The sequence below is a fragment of the Xenopus tropicalis genome, chromosome 7 (genome assembly GCF_000004195.4).
Source record: "Xenopus tropicalis strain Nigerian chromosome 7, UCB_Xtro_10.0, whole genome shotgun sequence".
Lineage (NCBI taxonomy): Eukaryota > Metazoa > Chordata > Amphibia > Anura > Pipidae > Xenopus > Xenopus tropicalis.
Window position 1 is genome coordinate 110399134 of NC_030683.2, and position 18861 is coordinate 110417994.

At 49.3% G+C, this 18861-nt stretch overlaps 1 protein-coding gene across 1 annotated transcript in view; it reads right to left on the minus strand.

Moving 5' to 3' along the window:
- LOC100486384 (zinc finger BED domain-containing protein 1) overlaps positions 1 to 13566 on the minus strand; it is a 28560-nt gene extending 14994 nt beyond the window's left edge. Inside the window, exon 1 of the mRNA XM_002938538.5 lies at positions 13405 to 13566. The gene's annotated coding sequence lies outside the window, so the exon portion shown is untranslated. The remainder of the gene's footprint in view (positions 1 to 13404) is intronic.
- Positions 13567 to 18861: the final 5295 nt, after the last annotated feature.

An 18861-nucleotide genomic window follows, 5' to 3' on the forward strand; every position in this document is an offset into this window, starting at 1 on the left:
AGGCGACAGGGAGTTCACACTGACAGCGCTACTGTATGTTACTATAGAAATAAGTGGAAATGTTGCCATATTATAATGTGACATTACTAAACAGAGAACAAATGGCCACCTCTGTGCATAACAAACTTTGTGTCTCTGGAGTTTTGCAGCTGTTACCACTCTCATATTGTAGTGCTTTAAAGGGGAGATAACGCTGCAATGTCATGTGCACTGTTACTTTTAATGCACTGGGGCAAAAAAAAAAAAGACACAGCAGTTCTATGACGACTATTTATCCATTTCCAAAATCACCTTTAATGCGCCACTAAACTGGCCTGCTGACTTTGGGAACGGTTGATAATTCACATTTCACCTCTGAGATTTACTTGGCCTTTAGCTTTGTTTGTTCATGTAATCTGATTGGCAGCATTAATTAAGGTGACCATAGCCCAAATGATCAAATTGGCTTTTTGCCAGTTCTAATGCATCTCCTCCCCACAACCACAGCAACGACAAATAGCAAAACAGACAAACAGATTGAGTTGCTGCTGTCCTGCTGCCTACGCACTAGAGGGGAATTGCCTGGCATGCCACAATGCAAAGTGCAGAGTGCCACTGGCACACCTGAACAGCTTGGGAAACAGAAAGCAGCAGAATTGGAATGGCATAGGACTGGCAAGGTTATTCAAAGCAGCACCACATGGCGACAGGGCAAGCAACACAGAGCAAGTGACATAAATTAACAGAGACAGTGCAAGCAGCAACACACACACACAGAGACAGGGCAAGCTGCCACATACAGAGCAACATTGCAAGCAGCAACACACAGAGCAACAGTGCAAGCAACACACACAAAGCGACAGTGCAAGCAGCAACACACACAGAGCGACAGTGCAAGCAGTCACACCCAGAGACAGTGCAAGCAGTCACACACACAAAGCGACAGTGCAAGCAGCTACACACACAAAGACAGTGCAAGCAGCCACACACACAGAGCGACAGTGCAAGCAGCCACACAGACACAAACAGCAACAGCGACAGTGCAAGCAGACACACACAAACAGTGACAGTGCAAGCAGACACACACAAACAGCTACAGTGCAAGCAGACACACACATACACACAGCAACAGTGCAAGCAGCCACACACAAACAGTGACAGTGCAAGAAGCCACACACACAGAGACAGTGCAGTCACACACAAACTGACAGTGCAAGCAGCCACCCACACAGAGCGACAGTGCAAGCAGTCACACACACAGAGAGACAGTGCAAGCAGCCACAAACACACACACAAACAGTGTAAGCAGCAACACACACAAAGTGCCAGTGCAAGCAGTCACACACAAAGTGACAGTGCAAGCAGTCACACACACACAGAGACAGTGCAAGCAGCAACACACAAACACACAGAGACAGTGCAAGCAGCCACACACACACACAGACAGTGCAAGCAGTCACACACACAGACAGTGCAAGCAGCCACACACACACAAACAGAGACAGTGCAAGCAGCCACACACAAACAGAGACAGTGCAAGCAGCCACACACACACGGAGACAATGCAAGCAGTCACACACACACACAGAGACAGTGCAAGCAGTCACACACACACACACAGAGACAGTGCAAGAAGCCACACACACACAGAGACAGTGCAAGCAGTCACACACAGAGACAGTGCAAGCAGTCACACACACACACACAGAGACAGTGCAAGCAGTCACACACACAGAGACAGTGCAAGCAGTCACACACAGAGACAGTGCAAGCAGCCACACACACACAGAGACAGTGCAAGCAGTCACACACAGAGACAGTGCAAGCAGTCACACACACACAGAGACAGTGCAAGCAGCCACGCACAAAGTGACAGTGCAAGCAGTCACGCACAAAGTGACAGAGCAAGCAGCCACGCACAAAGCGACAGTGCAAGCAGTCACACACACACAGAGACAGTGCAAGCAGCCACACACACACACACAAACAGTGTAAGCAGCAACACACACAAAGTGCCAGTGCAAGCAGTCACACACAAAGTGCCAGTGCAAGCAGTCACACACAAAGTGCCAGTGCAAGCAGTCACACACACACAGAGACAGTGCAAGCAGCAACACACACACACAGAGACAGTGCAAGCAGTCACACACACACAGAGACAGTGCAAGCAGCCACACAAACAGAGACAGTGCAAGCAGCCACACACACACAAACAGAGACAGTGCAAGCAGCCACACAAACAGAGACAGTGCAAGCAGCCACACACACACAAACAGAGACAGTGCAAGCAGCCACACACACACACAGAGACAGTGCAAGAAGCCACACACACACAGAGACAGTGCAAGAAGTCACACACACACAGAGACAGTGCAAGCAGTCACACACACACAGACAGTGCAAGCAGTCACACACACACAGAGACAGTGCAAGCAGTAACACACACACAGAGACAGTGCAAGCAGTCACACACACACAGAGACAGTGCAAGCAGTCACACACACACAGAGACAGTGCAAGCAGTCACACACACAGAGACAGTGCAAGCAGTCACACACACACAGAGACAGTGCAAGCAGTCACACACACACAGAGACAGTGCAAGCAGTCACACACACACAGAGACAGTGCAAGCAGTCACACACACACAGAGACAGTGCAAGCAGTCACACACACACAGAGACAGTGCAAGCAGTCACACACACACAGAGACAGTGCAAGCAGTCACACACACAGAGACAGTGCAAGCAGTCACACACACAGAGACAGTGCAAGCAGTCACACACACACAGAGACAGTGCAAGCAGTCACACACACACACACACACAGAGACAGTGCAAGCAGTCACACACACACAGAGACAGTGCAAGCAGTCACACACACACAGAGACAGTGCAAGCAGTCACACACACACAGAGACAGTGCAAGCAGTCACACACATACACACACAGAGACAGTGCAAGCAGTCACACACACACACACACCAGAGACAGTGCAAGCAGTCACACACACACACACAGAGACAGTGCAAGCAGTCACACACACACACACAGAGACAGTGCAAGCAGTCACACACACACACAGAGACAGTGCAAGCAGTCACACACACACACAGAGACAGTGCAAGCAGTCACACACACACACAGAGACAGTGCAAGCAGTCACACACACACAGAGACAGTGCAAGCAGTCACACACACACAGAGACAGTGCAAGCAGTCACACACACAGAGACAGTGCAAGCAGTCACACACACAGAGACAGTGCAAGCAGTCACACACACACAGAGACAGTGCAAGCAGTCACACACACACACAGAGACAGTGCAAGCAGTCACACACACACACAGAGACAGTGCAAGCAGTCACACAGAGACAGTGCAAGCAGTCACACACACACAGAGACAGTGCAAGCAGTCACACACAGACAGTGCAAGCAGCCACACACACACAGAGACAGCGCAAGCAGCCACACACACACACACACACACAAACAGTGTAAGCAGCAACACACACAAAGTGCCAGTGCAAGCAGTCACACACAAAGTGACAGTGCAAGCAGTCACACACACACAGAGACAGTGCAAGCAGTCACACACACACACAGAGACAGTGCAAGCAGCAACACACACACACACACACAGAGACAGTGCAAGCAGCCACACACACACACAGACAGTGCAAGCAGTCACACACACAGACAGTGCAAGCAGCCACACACACACAAACAGAGACAGTGCAAGCAGCCACACACACACAGAGACAGTGCAAGCAGCCACACACAAACAGTGTAAGCAGCAACACACACAAAGTGCCAGTGCAAGCAGTCACACACAAAGTGACAGTGCAAGCAGTCACACACACACAGAGACAGTGCAAGCAGCAACACACACACACACAGGGACAGTGCAAGCAGCCACACACAGACAGTGCAAGCAGTCACACACACAGACAGTGCAAGCAGCCACACACACACAAACAGAGACAGTGCAAGCAGCCACACACAAACAGAGACAGTGCAAGCAGCCACACACACACAGAGACAGTGCAAGCAGTCACACACACACACAGAGACAGTGCAAGCAGTCACACACACACACACAGAGACAGTGCAAGCAGCCACACACACACAGAGAGACAGTGCAAGCAGTCACACACAGAGACAGTGCAAGCAGTCACACACACACAGAGACAGTGCAAGCAGCCACGCACAAAGTGGCAGTGCAAGCAGTCACGCACAAAGTGACAGAGCAAACAGCCACGCACAAAGCGACAGTGCAAGCAGTCACACACACACAGAGACAGTGCAAGCAGCCACACACACACACACAAACAGTGTAAGCAGCAACACACACAAAGTGCCAGTGCAAGCAGTCACACACAAAGTGCCAGTGCAAGCAGTCACACACAAAGTGCCAGTGCAAGCAGTCACACACACACAGAGACAGTGCAAGCAGCAACACACACACACAGAGACAGTGCAAGCAGCAACACACACACACACACACACACAGAGACAGTGCAAGCAGTCACACACACAGAGACAGTGCAAGCAGCCACACACACACAAACAGAGACAGTGCAAGCAGCCACACACACACAAACAGAGACAGTGCAAGCAGCCACACACACACAGAGACAGTGCAAGCAGTCACACACACACACAGAGACAGTGCAAGCAGCCACACACACACAGAGACAGTGCAAGCAGTCACACACACACACAGAGACAGTGCAAGCAGTCACACACACACAGAGACAGTGCAAGCAGTCACACACACACAGAGACAGTGCAAGCAGTCACACACACACACAGAGACAGTGCAAGCAGTCACACACACACAGAGACAGTGCAAGCAGTCACACACACACAGAGACAGTGCAAGCAGTCACACACACACACAGAGACCAGTGCAAGCAGTCACACACACACACAGAGACAGTGCAAGCAGTCACACACACACACACAGAGACAGTGCAAGCAGTCACACACACACACAGAGACAGTGCAAGCAGTCACACACACACAGAGACAGTGCAAGCAGTCACACACACACAGAGACAGTGCAAGCAGTCACACACACACACACAGAGACAGTGCAAGCAGTCACACACACACAGAGACAGTGCAAGCAGTCACACACACACACAGAGACAGTGCAAGCAGTCACACACACACAGAGACAGTGCAAGCAGTCACACACACACAGAGACAGTGCAAGCAGTCACACACACACAGAGACAGTGCAAGCAGTCACACAGAGACAGTGCAAGCAGTCACACACACACAGAGACAGTGCAAGCAGTCACACACACACAGAGACAGTGCAAGCAGTCACACACACAGAGACAGTGCAAGCAGTCACACACACAGAGACAGTGCAAGCAGTCACACACACACACACAGAGACAGTGGGCAAGCAGTCACACACACACACACAGAGACAGTGCAAGCAGTCACACACACACAGAGACAGTGCAAGCAGTCACACACACACACAGAGACAGTGCAAGCAGTCACACACACACACAGAGACAGTGCAAGCAGTCACACACACACACACAGAGACAGTGCAAGCAGTCACACACACACAGAGACAGTGCAAGCAGTCACACACACACACAGAGACAGTGCAAGCAGTCACACACACACACAGAGACAGTGCAAGCAGTCACACACACACACACAGAGACAGTGCAAGCAGTCACACACACAGAGACAGTGCAAGCAGTCACACACAGAGAGACAGTGCAAGCAGTCACACACACACAGAGACAGTGCAAGCAGTCACACACACACACACACACACAGAGACAGTGCAAGCAGTCACACACACACAGAGACAGTGCAAGCAGTCACACACACACAGAGACAGCGCAAGCAGTCACACACACACACAGAGACAGTGCAAGCAGTCACACACACACACAGAGACAGTGCAAGCAGTCACACACACACACACACAGACAGTGCAAGCAGTCACACACACACACACAGAGACAGTGCAAGCAGTCACACACACACAGAGACAGTGCAAGCAGTCACACACACACAGAGACAGTGCAAGCAGTCACACACACACAGAGACAGTGCAAGCAGTCACACACACACACACACACACACAGAGACAGTGCAAGCAGTCACACACACAGAGACAGTGCAAGCAGTCACACACACAGAGACAGTGCAAGCAGTCACACACACAGAGACAGTGCAAGCAGTCACACACACACACAGACAGTGCAAGCAGTCACACACACACACACACACACACACACACAGAGAGACAGTGCAAGCAGTCACACACACACAGAGACAGTGCAAGCAGTCACACACCACACAGAGACAGTGCAAGCAGTCACACACACACACAGAGACAGTGCAAGCAGTCACACACACACACAGAGACAGTGCAAGCAGTCACACACACACACAGAGACAGTGCAAGCAGTCACACACACACCACAGAGACAGTGCAAGCAGTCACACACACACAGAGACAGTGCAAGCAGTCACACACACACAGAGACAGTGCAAGCAGTCACACACACACAGAGACAGTGCAAGCAGTCACACCACACAGAGACAGTGCAAGCAGTCACACACACAGAGATAGTGCAAGCAGCCACACACACACAGAGACAGTGCAAGCAGTCACACACAGAGACAGTGCAAGCAGTCACACACAGAGACAGTGCAAGCAGTCACACACACACACAGAGACAGTGCAAGCAGTCACACACACACAGAGACAGTGCAAGCAGTCACACACACACACAGAGACAGTGCAAGCAGCCACACACACACAGAGACAGTGCAAGCAGTCACACACAGAGACAGTGCAAGCAGTCACACACACACAGAGACAGTGCAAGCAGCCACGCACAAAGTGACAGTGCAAGCAGTCACGCACAAAGTGACAGAGCAAGCAGCCATGCACAAAGCGACAGTGCAAGCAGTCACACACACACAGAGACAGTGCAAGCAGCCACACACACACACACACAAACAGTGTAAGCAGCAACACACACACAGAGACAGTGCAAGCAGCCACACACACACACAAACAGTGTAAGCAGCAACACACACAAAGTGCCAGTGCAAGCAGTCACACACACACAGAGACAGTGCAAGCAGCAACACACACACACAGAGACAGTGCAAGCAGTCACACACACACAGAGACAGTGCAAGCAGCCCCACACACACAGAGACAGTGCAAGCAGCCCCACACACAGAGACAGTGCAAGCAGTCACACACACACACAGAGACAGTGCAAGCAGTCACACACACACAGAGACAGTGCAAGCAGTCACACACACAGAGACAGTGCAAGCAGTCACACACACAGAGACAGTGCAAGCAGTCACACACACACACAGAGACAGTGCAAGCAGTCACACACACACAGAGACAGTGCAAGCAGTCACACACACACAGAGACAGTGCAAGCAGTCACACACACAGAGACAGTGCAAGCAGTCACACACACACACAGAGACAGTGCAAGCAGTCACACACACACACAGAGACAGTGCAAGCAGTCACACACACACAGAGACAGTGCAAGCAGTCACACACACACACAGAGACAGTGCAAGCAGTCACACACACACAGAGACAGTGCAAGCAGTCACACACACACACACACAGACAGTGCAAGCAGTCACACACACACACTGACAGTGCAAGCAGTCACACACACACACACACAGACAGTGCAAGCAGTCACACACACACAGACAGTGCAAGCAGTCACACACACACAGACAGTGCAAGCAGTCACACACACACACACACACACACACACACACACACACACACACACAGAGACAGTGCAAGCAGTCACACACACACAGAGACAGTGCAAGCAGTCACACACACACAGAGACAGTGCAAGCAGTCACACACACACACACACACACACACACAGAGACAGTGCAAGCAGTCACACACACACACAGAGACAGTGCAAGCAGTCACACACACACACAGAGACAGTGCAAGCAGTCACACACACACACAGAGACAGTGCAAGCAGTCACACACACACACAGAGACAGTGCAAGCAGTCACACACACACAGAGACAGTGCAAGCAGTCACACACACACACACACACAGAGACAGTGCAAGCAGTCACACACACACAGAGACAGTGCAAGCAGTCACACACACACAGAGACAGCGCAAGCAGTCACACACACACACAGAGACAGTGCAAGCAGTCACACACACACACAGAGACAGTGCAAGCAGTCACACACACACACACACAGACAGTGCAAGCAGTCACACACACACACACAGAGACAGTGCAAGCAGTCACACACACACAGAGACAGTGCAAGCAGTCACACACACACAGAGACAGTGCAAGCAGTCACACACACACAGAGACAGTGCAAGCAGTCACACACACACAGAGACAGTGCAAGCAGTCACACACACACACACACAGAGACAGTGCAAGCAGTCACACACACAGAGACAGTGCAAGCAGTCACACACACAGAGACAGTGCAAGCAGTCACACACACAGAGACAGTGCAAGCAGTCACACACACACACAGACAGTGCAAGCAGTCACACACACACACACACACACAGAGAGACAGTGCAAGCAGTCACACACACACAGAGACAGTGCAAGCAGTCACACACACACACAGAGACAGTGCAAGCAGTCACACACACACACAGAGACAGTGCAAGCAGTCACACACACACACACAGAGACAGTGCAAGCAGTCACACACACACACACAGAGACAGTGCAAGCAGTCACACACACACAGAGACAGTGCAAGCAGTCACACACACACAGAGACAGTGCAAGCAGTCACACACACACAGAGACAGTGCAAGCAGTCACACACACACAGAGACAGTGCAAGCAGTCACACACACACAGAGACAGTGCAAGCAGCCACACACACACAGAGACAGTGCAAGCAGTCACACACACACACACACACAGAGACAGTGCAAGCAGTCACACACACACACAGAGACAGTGCAAGCAGCCACACACACACAGAGACAGTGCAAGCAGTCACACACAGAGACAGTGCAAGCAGTCACACACACACAGAGACAGTGCAAGCAGCCACGCACAAAGTGACAGTGCAAGCAGTCACGCACAAAGTGACAGAGCAAGCAGCCATGCACAAAGCGACAGTGCAAGCAGTCACACACACACAGAGACAGTGCAAGCAGCCACACACAGAGACAGTGCAAGCAGTCACACACAGAGACAGTGCAAGCAGTCACACACACACACAGAGACAGTGCAAGCAGTCACACACACACACACAGAGACAGTGCAAGCAGTCACACACACACACAGAGACAGTGCAAGCAGCCACACACACACAGAGACAGTGCAAGCAGTCACACACAGAGACAGTGCAAGCAGTCACACACACACAGAGACAGTGCAAGCAGCCACGCACAAAGTGACAGTGCAAGCAGTCACGCACAAAGTGACAGAGCAAGCAGCCATGCACAAAGCGACAGTGCAAGCAGTCACACACACACAGAGACAGTGCAAGCAGCCACACACACACACACACAAACAGTGTAAGCAGCAACACACACACAGAGACAGTGCAAGCAGCCACACACACACACAAACAGTGTAAGCAGCAACACCACACAAAGTGCCAGTGCAAGCAGTCACACACACACAGAGACAGTGCAAGCAGCAACACACACACACAGAGACAGTGCAAGCAGTCACACACACACAGAGACAGTGCAAGCAGCCCCACACACACAGAGACAGTGCAAGCAGCCCCACACACAGAGACAGTGCAAGCAGTCACACACACACACAGAGACAGTGCAAGCAGTCACACACACACAGAGACAGTGCAAGCAGTCACACACACAGAGACAGTGCAAGCAGTCACACACACAGAGACAGTGCAAGCAGTCACACACACACACAGAGACAGTGCAAGCAGTCACACACACACAGAGACAGTGCAAGCAGTCACACACACACAGAGACAGTGCAAGCAGTCACACACACAGAGACAGTGCAAGCAGTCACACACACACACAGAGACAGTGCAAGCAGTCACACACACACACACAGAGACAGTGCAAGCAGTCACACACACACAGAGACAGTGCAAGCAGTCACACACACACACAGAGACAGTGCAAGCAGTCACACACACACACAGAGACAGTGCAAGCAGTCACACACACACAGAGACAGTGCAAGCAGTCACACACACACACACACAGACAGTGCAAGCAGTCACACACACACACTGACAGTGCAAGCAGTCACACACACACACACACAGACAGTGCAAGCAGTCACACACACACAGACAGTGCAAGCAGTCACACACACACAGACAGTGCAAGCAGTCACACACACACACACACACACACACACACACACACACACACAGAGACAGTGCAAGCAGTCACACACACACAGAGACAGTGCAAGCAGTCACACACACACAGAGACAGTGCAAGCAGTCACACACACACACACACACACACAGAGACAGTGCAAGCAGTCACACACACACACAGAGACAGTGCAAGCAGTCACACACACACACAGAGACAGTGCAAGCAGTCACACACACACACAGAGACAGTGCAAGCAGTCACACACACACACACACACACAGAGACAGTGCAAGCAGTCACACACACACAGAGACAGTGCAAGCAGTCACACACACACAGAGACAGCGCAAGCAGTCACACACACACACAGAGACAGTGCAAGCAGTCACACACACACACAGAGACAGTGCAAGCAGTCACACACACACACACACAGACAGTGCAAGCAGTCACACACACACACACAGAGACAGTGCAAGCAGTCACACACACACAGAGACAGTGCAAGCAGTCACACACACACAGAGACAGTGCAAGCAGTCACACACACACACACACAGAGACAGTGCAAGCAGTCACACACACAGAGACAGTGCAAGCAGTCACACACACAGAGACAGTGCAAGCAGTCACACACACAGAGACAGTGCAAGCAGTCACACACACACACAGACAGTGCAAGCAGTCACACACACACACACACACACAGAGAGACAGTGCAAGCAGTCACACACACACAGAGACAGTGCAAGCAGTCACACACACACACAGAGACAGTGCAAGCAGTCACACACACACACAGAGACAGTGCAAGCAGTCACACACACACACACAGAGACAGTGCAAGCAGTCACACACACACACACAGAGACAGTGCAAGCAGTCACACACACACAGAGACAGTGCAAGCAGTCACACACACACAGAGACAGTGCAAGCAGTCACACACACACAGAGACAGTGCAAGCAGTCACACACACACAGAGACAGTGCAAGCAGTCACACACACACAGAGACAGTGCAAGCAGCCACACACACACAGAGACAGTGCAAGCAGTCACACACACACACACAGAGACAGTGCAAGCAGTCACACACACACACAGAGACAGTGCAAGCAGCCACACACACACAGAGACAGTGCAAGCAGTCACACACAGAGACAGTGCAAGCAGTCACACACACACAGAGACAGTGCAAGCAGCCACGCACAAAGTGACAGTGCAAGCAGTCACGCACAAAGTGACAGAGCAAGCAGCCATGCACAAAGCGACAGTGCAAGCAGTCACACACACACAGAGACAGTGCAAGCAGCCACACACAGAGACAGTGCAAGCAGTCACACACAGAGACAGTGCAAGCAGTCACACACACACACAGAGACAGTGCAAGCAGTCACACACACACACACAGAGACAGTGCAAGCAGTCACACACACACACAGAGACAGTGCAAGCAGCCACACACACACAGAGACAGTGCAAGCAGTCACACACAGAGACAGTGCAAGCAGTCACACACACACAGAGACAGTGCAAGCAGCCACGCACAAAGTGACAGTGCAAGCAGTCACGCACAAAGTGACAGAGCAAGCAGCCATGCACAAAGCGACAGTGCAAGCAGTCACACACACACAGAGACAGTGCAAGCAGCCACACACACACACACACACAAACAGTGTAAGCAGCAACACACACACAGAGACAGTGCAAGCAGCCACACACACACACAAACAGTGTAAGCAGCAACACACACAAAGTGCCAGTGCAAGCAGTCACACACACACAGAGACAGTGCAAGCAGCAACACACACACACAGAGACAGTGCAAGCAGTCACACACACACAGAGACAGTGCAAGCAGCCCCACACACACAGAGACAGTGCAAGCAGCCCCACACACAGAGACAGTGCAAGCAGTCACACACACACACAGAGACAGTGCAAGCAGTCACACACACACAGAGACAGTGCAAGCAGTCACACACACAGAGACAGTGCAAGCAGTCACACACACAGAGACAGTGCAAGCAGTCACACACACACACAGAGACAGTGCAAGCAGTCACACACACACAGAGACAGTGCAAGCAGTCACACACACACAGAGACAGTGCAAGCAGTCACACACACAGAGACAGTGCAAGCAGTCACACACACACACAGAGACAGTGCAAGCAGTCACACACACACACACAGAGACAGTGCAAGCAGTCACACACACACAGAGACAGTGCAAGCAGTCACACACACACACAGAGACAGTGCAAGCAGTCACACACACACAGAGACAGTGCAAGCAGTCACACACACACACACACAGACAGTGCAAGCAGTCACACACACACACTGACAGTGCAAGCAGTCACACACACACACACACAGACAGTGCAAGCAGTCACACACACACAGACAGTGCAAGCAGTCACACACACACAGACAGTGCAAGCAGTCACACACACACACACACACACACACACACACACAGAGACAGTGCAAGCAGTCACACACACACAGAGACAGTGCAAGCAGTCACACACACACAGAGACAGTGCAAGCAGTCACACACACACACACACACACACAGAGACAGTGCAAGCAGTCACACACACACACAGAGACAGTGCAAGCAGTCACACACACACACAGAGACAGTGCAAGCAGTCACACACACACACAGAGACAGTGCAAGCAGTCACACACACACACAGAGACAGTGCAAGCAGTCACACACACACAGAGACAGTGCAAGCAGTCACACACACACAGAGACAGTGCAAGCAGTCACACACACACAGAGACAGTGCAAGCAGTCACACACACAGAGACAGTGCAAGCAGTCACACACACACAGAGACAGTGCAAGCAGTCACACACACACAGAGACAGTGCAAGCAGTCACACACACACAGAGACAGTGCAAGCAGTCACATAACAGTAACAGTGCCAGCTGTGACACAGAGTAACAGTAACAGTGCCAGCTGTGCCAGTCAGTAAGGCTATAGTAAGAAGCAGTAGCACACACTGCCAATACAAGCAAACCTACCTCCCAATAGTCCCGCTTCTCCGGGACAGTTCTGATATTCGGAACACAGCCTTCAGCCCCGGATCGATATTTAAAAGTCCCGCAGTGCTGTTACCATCTAGCGCTTCGACTCCTTCCGCACAGCGAATCCCGTGTCACAAGCCTCATCTCGCGAGAGCGTGACGTCACAGCACCCCTATATAAACCCTCTGGCTGAGTAAGGCAAGCCGGCTTATAGTGGGGAGAGGCGGATAGTCGCCTTTGGCTCAGTGTGCGACAAAGATTATGTGATTCATAGTCTTTACTAGAACCAATACGTTTGCCACCAGGCCTACCTGGGATTAAAAATAGGCTGGCAGCCCAAGCAGCACAATAATTAGTGAGAGCCTGCCTGGGCATAGTACAGCAGCAAGCAAGAGATATATACCACCACCCCCCCCCCTTGTTCTGAGGCAGTTTGGGCCGTTCCAGCAGCGGTCAATTTTGAAATCAGAATAGATGAACAGTGTCTGAAACGAAAAATAAATAGAAGTAGGGAATAAAAACATTGATTTGGGTCTGTGAGTTTTTGGTGTGTTTTTCTGTAACCTAAATCAGTAGTGATTGGGCTTCCCTGTTCCTTATTCCTGAGTTCAGCTCTGGCTTGGGCACCGTCTGTGAGGAGTCTGGGTGTTCCCCCATAGCTTTCCTCCCACTCTCCGAATACAAACAGGCAGGTTAATGGGCTCCTGGTAAAATAATGTGTGTAAATGTAATGTAGATTATAAGCTCCATTGGGGCACTGACTGATGTGAATGATATATAATCACTGTACAGCTGTGGGGATAGTTACTGTTTGCTTTCCTACATACACCTGAAAGCTCAGCTTGTAGGTCTATTAGGGTTCTATGTGGGCTTAAAATGTATTTGCTGTCCTAGACATTCCTGGTACTATGAGGAGATTAGGGGTGAGTGCTTATTTGTGCCCCGGGAACCCCTGGGACTATAGCAGGGTGACTGTTACCCCAATGTTTCTGTATATCTGTAACCTTGTTATGGGCTAAGGGGGCCCAGCCTGAAGGCCAGTTAAGGGGGATTTGGGGTGAGTGCTTATTTGTGCCCTGGGTACCCCTGGAACTATAGCAGGGTGACTGTTACCCCAATGTTCCTATATATCTGTAACCTTGTTATGGGCTAAGGGGGCCCAGCCTGAAGGCCAGTTAGGGGGAGATTTGGGGTGAGTGCTTATTTGTGCCCTGGGTACCCCTGGAACTATAGCGGGGTGACTGTTACCCCAATGTTCCTATATATCTGTAACCTTGTTATGGGCTAAGGGGGCCCAGCCTGAAGGCCAGTTAGGGGGAGATTTGGGGTGAGTGCTTATTTGTGCCCCGGAAACCCCTGGAACTATAGCGGGGTGACTGTTACCCCAATGTTTCTGTATATCTGTAACCTTGTTATGGGCTAAGGGGTCCCAGCCTGAAGGCCAGTTAGGGGGAGATTTGGGGTGAGTGCTTATTTGTGCCCTGGGTACCCCTGGAACTATAGCAGGGTGACTGTTACACCAATGTTTATATATATATTTGTAACATTGTTATGAGCTAAAGGGGTGTTCTAAACAAATTTGGGCATATGGCGGCAGATCCCATTTGCAAATAAACTGTCCCGGTACAAGGGCCACTGGACGGGCTGACTGGAAACTGATAAACAGGAGCTGACACTCACAACACTAGTACTGATTGACTCTTGGGTGTCTCACAGCTTGGGAGACAGCAGGTTAGTCCCACTGTGTTGTGTATAATGTCCCAAAACATGGCAGGATAAACATAGTGGCAGTTAACATAAACTGCAAAAAAAAGACAGGAATATGTTTGGAAACCCAAATCCATGGTCAAATTATCAATGTACCCTTTATCTGATATAATACAATTTGTTTTATGCACATTATTTGAAGCAATAGTATACTTTGTCCCTATAAACCTTTTAATGACATAGACCCCATTAATGTTTTTAGTTGTTACTGGTAGATGATGTCATGCAAGATGCAACCAAAGCACAATGCAGACACCATAAAATACCTCAGGAAACATGGCTTCATATATGTATAATACCCTGCCTAGAACATATAACAGAATCAATATAGTGCCAGCTTCATGTATGTCTGAAAAAAAATTTTTATCGGATAAAGTCTACAGCTCAGAAAGACACAAGGCTGCAGGCTGGGTTATACAGGCAAAACGTCTTTGTTCTTTCTTGTGGTTCCAGTCTGGGTGAATATCCGTAGTAGTGTTAAAAGCCAACATTCTGCATGCACACTTGGACCAAGGCTTAGAGAAGATCCTGAAAGAAAAGTAAGATGGTGATGTGGCGCTCCTAGCCAAGTCCCAGAAATGTTAATCCTTCTCCTGGCCACCCTCCCAGCTGTCTTCCTGGGCTTTCCCATCCCTGCTTGCTGCTCACCCCTACCAACACAAGGACAGGCCCTAATTGTCAGGGTTGGAGATGTGCCTAAGGGTAGTGGAGACTCAGAGGAAGGAAGGACAACCCAGGAGAAGCCTGAGTTTGTCAACCAGTTTGGCACCACAGGGTATAGACAGCTTGCTGTTACAATGTAAAGTAATTAGAAAGCTGCCCATGCTGGGATCAGAAAAAGGCAGGGCCTGGGGGTAAAACTACACAGTGAGACTAACCTGCTATTTGCCAAGCTGCAAGACACCCAAGAGTCAATCAGTACTTTGTTTATTAGTTTCCAGTCAGCCTGTCCCTGCTAGTGCACCAATGAGTAAGATGGCAGTGGTAAATCACAAGCATGTGGCCCCTGTACTGAGACAGTTTATTTGCAAGTGTCTTCTCAATGGGATCTGCCGCCATATGCCCACCTTTGTTTAGAACACCCCCTTAGCCCAAGGCTAAGTAAAGCATATAACAATGGAAGGACAACTGATCTGGCCAAAATAGCTACAAGCATACAATAGCTACAATGCACATTCCCTGTTTCACTAGAAATGTAGTATCTATGCAAGTGCATGTTTTATAAAAACAGGGGTTAATTAGTTACAAAGTTATGATTATAAAATTGACCAGCCACCATACCACTTCAAGCTAAACCCCAATGGTAGTTCTAACTATTTACCTCTGGTCATATCTCCTGACCAGGGCACTGGTTTCAGTCACAGGACTTGGTCCTCCCCACCCACACAAGTTTTGGGTCCATACACTGGGACTGGTAATTATGGAAAGAAAATACCAAACAAAAGAAAACAAACGTAATCACACATCTCATATGACAATGGCTATAGTTTGGGATGAATGAACCATTTAAGATCCAGGATGGTGCTTAACTGGAACTTTAAAAGCATGTGATAATATTAAAAAAAAAAAAAAACCTTCAACAACCTGGTGATCCACTGATCCACTTTATTCGTAGAAATGCTTGAAAAGCCATCACCAAAACACAAGGTAGGTGGCTAACCCCTAGCATAAGGGTATTCCATCTCGGATTCTATGACCAATGGTAACTTAACGGGAAATATACAGCCAATTTCTTAAAGGTAGTGTGGCTTACTTCCATAATATTAATGCTATATATATTGCCATAAATGCAGTTACACTTAAATTAACATCTTCAAAGGGTAACCACCTACCAAATGTTTTATGGTAATGTATTATTATCGACTATATCTACTAAAGTGTATAGTAGTTTAACAGTGATGCAGTTTAGTGTACTTAGGTCACTGGGTTGATTCTTTCTATATACAGTACAGCCCCTGTTTGGGGTAAGTAATGGTGAAAGTTATGGCTTTCAAGTGATGATTACCTTAACTGGACTGGCTGCCCTCTTGCTTATGGCATTTGTGCATGTAAGCATGTGGCCGTCCAGTATCAGGACAAAATGATTAACCTTTGTTTAGGGACATCCATGTCATGTCATTGGATAGATTTGCCAGTGGTAAAAATCTAGTAGTTAACCCCAGTGGTTCATATTAGTGTTCAGCAGTTCAGTCTGAGAGGGTGGGCACAATTTCTATATTTAGACTATATATTAGTGCTTTGTTAATTCTGTGCATTTGCCATAGCGAACGCAAAGGGGCAGTTCCCTTAAAATGTCATTTTTGATGGGCCGAACTATTGACAACTATTCTGCAATCATTCTTGGGCCGGAGGGACACCTAGAAAGAACCTGGTGAGCCCTGGTCCTTGTGTGCCCCTCCTACCCAGACCTGATCCTCGCCAACACTCCCCCACTGACCTTCCCCCCCAGTTGCGTCTAGTTAACTATGAGACATGCACGCTCAGGAGGTGAGTCGGGGCGGTCTGTGTGGAGGGGGGCACCTGGTCTATTAAGACCAACCAGATATCCATCAGATAGGCCAATTTATCTACACAGAACTACAGGCTTATCTAGGTCCAGAGTTCAGCCAATCTTTGACTTTTACCATCTCCACTGTCTCTGCTTGTCCTTGGGCATACAGGCACATTTCCATTATATTTCAGCGACAACAGATGCAGCGTCAGCAATAGAGTTAGTCAGCTGCAACTCTAAAAAAGCATTAGCAGTTTTCCCAATATATTAGGATTAGAAAACCTTTTAGATATAAAATATTTAAATATTTAAAACTTTTCAGCAAACAAAAATACAGGTTGCAGCTATAAAACAATATGCAGCTGGTCCTCAATTATGCAGGTTAGCGGGAGAAAACAGATGAACGCTTTAATTTTCTTCACCCTGCACATATTAAATCAGGTTTGTATAGTGTGGATGTAGCAAAATTCAAAGAGCCCCAAGCAGGAGAGCTACTGTGCCAACGTGACTTGCATTCTAAAATGGCTAATCTGGAGGCTGAGTGATTCAGCTATGGGAAGGGTGCCGGAGCATTGGGCCTCGCTAGGGACTTGCTAAAACCTGACCACTGTTTTTTACTCTTAAAATATATTTTATTTGCCTTTAGCAGAGAAGAAATTGGTGCAAGGATTGTCACTGTGTGTCTCCCTTAGCTGTTAGTTTGTTCAACTACAAATCCCAGGACCCCTCAGAAGACTTGCACTGGAGGCTTACTTAAAACTGGCCAAATCTTGCTAGCTCTTTCAGTGGTGCAGTTGTAGACATGGTCACTTTTGTTAAGGTGGCCAAATCAATACCATATTAAACCATTCAGGCCAAACAGACGGATACCATACAATAGGGCATAAACAGTAATGCCACTTTTCGATTGTTCCATTCCTCAGGTCACAACCTGAACAGTCGGAACAACAGAAGGTGAAAAGGAGCTGCAGTTTCTCCTTACTTTCGCACCTGTCAACATTTTCTAATCTGTCCAACTGACAAAGCAGCCAAAATCCATGGTACATAGAGATCACCGAGATGATTTGGGCAGCATTTGCAAAATAAAAATCTCAAGGAACTTATCAGTGTGTGTATGGCCAGCTAATTTGTTTTCAGAAGGCAAGAATATAGGTGGCCATACACGAGCAGATTTCAGCTGCCGATTCAGGTGCTAG